A 6,491-nucleotide genomic window follows, 5' to 3' on the forward strand; every position below is an offset into this window, starting at 1 on the left:
TTTTCTATAATAACACAACATTCCTAAAATACAGTGACCACTTAATCTGCTTTAGAACCACATCTGTGTTCTTAATCATTATGATAAGGACCTCTCTGATTTATGGCCTCGGGTAGTGATACATTGTTAGAAAAGAGACCAGTCCCTGACCTCTGGTTTATATATATGCAAAACAGAAGACTAAGGGTAACAGTGATGACAATAATGGATGCCAAGAGAACTCAGAATTCCCATTGTATACAGCCTTGTTCTCCTCACCCGATTTCCAAGTATTTACAGAGTCACAGAATACCAAAGCTGAAAAGACAGTGAACACCAGAGCAGAGCTGTAATCACAGTAAAATGTTCCATTTACAACCAAGGGCATTCACCAGAGAGGGGTTAAGGGACGTGGTGACAGTCACAGAGTGGGACATGGGTATGGTTCCTGAGTCTCTGCTCTAATGCCCACAGTAATATTTCACCCTTTAAATGTGCTACCATCCCCACTTTCTACCCTTTCAAAACGTAAGCTTTCCACTCGACATATGGATTACCTATTGGCTACTGTCAGGGAGGCTCCATTTTTAACAAAAATTCTTCCAGTGTGGTGCATACCCTACACTGCAGTTCACCAGAACTACACATTGCTGGGATCCTTAATATTTCCCAGACAGAAGCTGCTACGTTCGTTGGCAGCTAGTCACCCATGGGACCCACCATGTCGCAAATGCTCTGAAAGGGAAGGGAAGGCTTTAAAGCAAAATGGGAGAAGGGATTCTTTTTTTTTTTTTTTTTTTTTTTTTTTTTTTTTTTTTTCCCCGAAGAGGTCAGTTAAAACCAAATCTCAAAAGTTGTTGAGCTAGTTCCGCAAGGAATTGTTTTGTTACTGCTGCAAGATAGGAGAGACTCATCCCTTCATCTCCGGTCCATCAGGAAATCCTGCTGGTTTATAACATATCCAGAATCGGAACATTCTCACCAGGTCTACTGCTATTATCCTGTTGTAAGCCAGGACCGTTTCTCACTCATTTCGGAGTAGGAGCCTCCTACACAGGTAGACTCCCTTTACTTGTGTTCCCTAGAGTGTTGCTCACAAAGTATAGATTCCACCAAGAACTGGCAAAGTGATGGTTTTAAAGCACAAGTCAGATTATGCCCTTTCTATATAGGAAGGCCGTGGCTTCCACTGGACTCAGAGGAAACCTCAGCTCCTTCATAATGGCCTTGAGCTCTACTCAGCCTGGTTCCTGCTCCCTTTTGCCCTTGGCCCCATCTCCTGTTTCTCTCTCCTCCATTCATACCGCTTCAGCCACACTGTCCTCTTGAATTCCTTGAAATCCTGGGGCTTTTGCCTCCATTGTTTCTCCATCTGGAACAGTCCTCACTGAACTATTGGAGTGGCTCACTCTCTCACTTCCATCTGGTCTTTGCTCAGGAGTCCCCTTTCCAAGCTTACCTGGATTGCCATGTCAAATATTGTAATGTGGCCCTGCACCTATGCATGCACACAGATACGTGCATGCACACACACGTGCACACACGTGCACACACATGCACACATCAGCACATAGACACGCATTCTGATTCCTTCTAACTATGATACTCTTTTCCATAGTGTCTGCCCCAGGCTGGGACATCTTTTAGAGTTAAAGGGGTTGCTGGGGATAATTATGCCGAGACAGTGGACTAAAGTGAGTCTGCCTGGAGCAGAGACATAGACTGACCCATGCCTAAAGTGCTCTGATTTTTCTCCCTTCGTATCCATTGCCTTTTGACAGACAATAATGTTTACATATTTATTTCGTGTATGAGTTATTGCCTTTGTCCTCCTCTTAGAACATATGCTTCATGCAGACAAGGATGTTGGCCTCTTTTATTGATTGATGTATTATGAGTACTCAAAATAGTGCCCGGCCTCCTGACACATAGTAGGTTCCCCGTAAGAATTTGCTGAATGGAAGAAATTAACAATAAGGGGAAATCAAAAATGATCTCACCAGCTCCTTCAAACTTTCAGCATGAGATGAATTTGTCACTTCAGTTCTAACAAAAAATGATTTTAAAAACGTGAATGGGATATTTATGCAAACTCAAAATTTTAATCAGAGTGATAAAATTATAGATTTGGATACTGGGTCTGGGAGAGATGCTAATGTAGGATCTGGCTCTCAATCCCTTCTTTGAAAAGAGCAAAGGTTTATTTACATCAACGATTCCAAATTATTGTCTTGTTCTCCATCTTTAAAAGTCTCTGACTTGCTCCTCTTCCTCTTCACAAAGCCCAGGTGGAAATTTCTTCCTAAAACTTGGCAGTATTCTCACTTTTTACTGCCCTGAGGACAAGTCAGCCCCACCGTACAATGCTCCTTCTTCCCTTGTAATATTCCTTCTGTATCTTGTACATGGCCTGGGATTGTACGTGTCTCATCACATACATTCTGTCACATCAGTTTCCTGCTTCTTGCTTCCATCTTCTTTCTCCCTTGTGTCTTCCAGTGAACCATAAATTTTTAGAGGCAGATGCTCCAACAATCATCTTTGGCTTCTTAGCAACCAGTACAGTACCTAGCATACGTTGAGTACCGTCTTTGTACTTAAATTGACAGGAATTAAATTGGACTTGATTCAGTGATAACTGTATCTTTCATTAACCACTCCACCTAACCAAACGCTGCAGTATAAATGTAACATTCCAGTCGAACTGTAACATTTTACAATAGTGCGACATCAAAGGCCCTTTCTGACTTGTCATTTTCACTTACTAATTCTGTCTTAGTTTCTTAGCTTCCACCTGACTCTGCTCGAAGGTTTAGATGATCTTTAAACCCTAGTTTCTGTATTTGAGACAGCTGCTGTTTTCCTTGTAACATTGCAAATCAGTCTAAACTCAGTTTTTATTCACTAGTGTATAAAATAATATTAAAAATGAGTCTGAAGCTATCAATCCAATCTGTGTCAACATGAAATCTTCTGCAGTTGTATTCTTTACAAGTTTCCGCACATATAGATATAGATATTCCTGAAACACGTCTCCTAATTCTATGGTTTGTTGTCTGATCCTCTAATATTTTGATGGCTGTTGGCCAAGTTCTTTTTGACTCTGTTACTGAACAATTTGTCCATTACTGCTTATATTTTCTGCTTCTGAGCTACTCGCCATATTTCATCCTGAAATGCTTTTACCCTATGCATAGTACCTTTCATCTATGCTTAACTTGGATCATACTCAATTTCTACTGTACGCTTAGCCTGAAACCAGTTCCTTTTCATACCGCCAAGCCTGCTTTGGATTTTAATCTTTTAACAGTGGAATGCCTAGGAATAACTAAAATATAGCGCAGCATCTAAGCAGGGCTCCCAGATTTGCTATTAGGTGTCAGATGTCTTCTGTTTTGCCCTCCACAAATTCATGCCTGGAGCCTTTTTCCATGAAATCGTCCAATATGAATTGGTGATATTATCCATTATTTAACCCCCCCCCCCACTTTTCTCTTGATGGTTAGAAAATACGTAGCACTCCCCCCGCCATCCTTCCCCAGCATGTTTCTTCTGTTCAGTCTAGAATCAGGCAATTCATATGACAGGTACGCTTGATTTAAAGTGTGCTGACTCCCCTCTCCACCAACAACTCCAGATTCTATCCCCCTTAAGTCACCATTCTAACCGGAGGAGAAATAGACAAACATTACTGAAAATCGCAAAGAACAATTTCTCACCAGGTTGAGTATATCACAGGAATGATCTTCACAAAGCCCAAAAGTCACCAGGGGTCTGTTGGAAATCGTTGCAAGAGTCAAGCCCTCACAATTACCAGAAATTCAAGCTGCCTTATGTATGTGTGGAAAAGATCTGTAACATACTTGCTCTCTGAAGCACCTTAAGGGTAACATCCTGTTCGCTTTTCGCCTAGATGATATCTGTATTTCAGCAAATGTCAGCAAGTCCACATACTTTGGCAGAACAAATGTTATTTTTCCTTTCATAACTGTCCTAAGAGGAATTGTGCAATCCTATACATTATCGCACAGAGCTCTCGCTGGCACGTGGCCAAGGCAAAATACTCTTCTCCAGAGGAGGCAAATTGTGAATTAGGTTCATTGCTGGCAAATTGCTTTTTGTGTTCAGTTTAATTTAGTTTTCATGATTTTTCCTGAGGGCTCATCCGGCCTTGCTCAACTAACTGGTTTAACAGATCAGCTTAAGTTCAGAAACCCTCATTCTTTCCAAGATGTCAAAATGTCTTCTTATTCAGTTCCTGATTAGGACAAATGAGAGTAACAAACGTTTTACAGGTGTTAAATTCTCCAAGACAGGTACTGTTTAGAAAACGGCTGGGGGGTGGGGGAGGAGATGGATTTCAATAAATTACACCAGGCATAATTGTACTCAAACTCAGAGGGGAGACAAAGGAGGAGGAAGGGGGAGGAGGAAGCGGGTTTCACTTAAAATGAAAGTTACGTTCTCCGGACAATGACTTCTTTAAAAATGTGTTGGACAATCCATGAATAGCAACAGTTTTACAACAACGAACATTGAGGATCTACGTTCGAAATGAAAGAACGGGAATTTGTTTAGGACTCAGGACCCAGAGGTTCGAGGAATTCTGTTTCTGATCATACAACTGACTGGAACGGTCAGCTGTGAATACACTCAAGATTCCAGATTGTTTCCATTAACGAAATATTGTTGGAATAACACCGTTAACAGATTCTAATAATAAACCCGAGGGATGTTTTAGTTATAGTTACAGCTACATAGAACACAGACACACAGAGAGTAGTTGAAATGAGGTGGGAATTCATATTTTACATCAAAGAATTCTAGAAGTAGATAGTCCAGTATTGACAGGATAACTCCCTACTCACCGAGCTTGTCCTATTTTTATGCTCTGCAATGCTAGTATGTGGCTTCACTTCCCAGTGTCACTCTGTGGTCAGAAATGGCGTTTGTTGCACCAGACTTTATATTTACTTCCCAGGCATGAGGAAGAGGGAAAAGCAAAAGATGAACATCTCCTAGTTGTGTCCTCTGTCCTTGAAGACATTTCCTAGGAGAAACATGTTACTGGTTATCTGTTTAAACACACTACTGACAAGATGCGAATCAGGGCTTTTTTGTCACCCTCATCCAAAATGGTGGTCCAGCCACTGAAAAATACAAAAACAGTAGGTCTTGTTCAGGAAGTTTCAGTCAGTCAAGTAAAATTTTCATGAAACTGGAGAGGAAATCCTTTGAAGAAACCTGTTGGCGTCTTTGATCCATGATCTTAAATCTTCACAAATATTTAACAAATGATTTTCTTCATGCAAATAGTTACTTGGTTCTTTTTATTTTTGTGATAAAATCATTTCAGTTACAAGGTGAATGATGTCACACAAGGTGACATTTTGCCAGCTTCTTGTAAAGCGGTGGTTTTGTCCTCAGCACAGGTCATGAGATTTGACAGGACATGAGAAAGCTCACCTGACCAAAACCACCCACAAAATATGACCTGAAATATCTGCCATGAAAGCCACTCCTTCTGAATGGAGACAGTGTGCTTCCAAAAGATCTTTCTTTTGAAATATATGTTATCTAAGACCAAATAACTGATACACCATTCAGTATCCATTCATCTATTTCTCTGTATTAGTTTACCGAATAAGTATCATCATGGAAAGTAGAAAGCAAGGCTCTGGGAGAACAGAACTAAGTTAGATACATACACATTTTCACGAGGTGGATATGGAAAATTCTGAGTACAGGGGAGGTCCTTTATTGTCATTGTGGGCATGTTGTGAGGCCACTAGTTTATGTAGGAAAAAAAAGGGAGAAATTTGAGAGAGTACCCCTTAAAAAAGAGAGCATATAGTCAGAATTCTATAACTAACCTTGAATAAATAAATGAATGACATAAAATACATGCACAGGATAAATTCTCAGTATATCTTTCCAGATGACTATTGTAAAAATGCATGAGTAGATGAACATAGGAATATATCCTCAAAGATGAATTTTATCCATGAAGATACTTTTATTTTTTTCATGCTCTTGCTGTTGCTAATATTGGAATTTTTTTTTTAAGATTTTATTTATTTATTTGACAGAGAGAGATCACAAGTAGGCAGAGAGGCAGACAGAGAGAGAGGAGGAAGCAGGCTCCCTGCTGAGCAGAGAACCTGATGCGGGGCTCGATCCCAGGACCCCAGGATCATGACCTGAGCTGAAGGCAGTGGTTTTAACCCACTGAGCCACCCAGGCACCCCCAGAAGTTTTTATAATAGCCAGTTTTAGATGTAGCAGAAAAAGAGTATGTGTGGTCTCATAGCCAGCCTCGAGAGTTATTCATTACGGTGGCTATGAGAGTACCAAATACAGCAGGAACACTCAGAACCACACATCCCATGCCAAGCCAGGCCCTGCAAAGCGCCAAGGAGGCTGGCCAGAGAAGCACCTGCTGGGCTCTTAGTGTCACCTTAACATGGAAGTAGTTCCTCCACCCCTAAAGCAAAGAGCTTCGAAATAGAAGC

Source organism: Martes martes, assembly GCF_963455335.1.
Source record: "Martes martes genome assembly, chromosome: 1".
In the NCBI taxonomy this organism is placed as follows: domain Eukaryota; kingdom Metazoa; phylum Chordata; class Mammalia; order Carnivora; family Mustelidae; genus Martes; species Martes martes.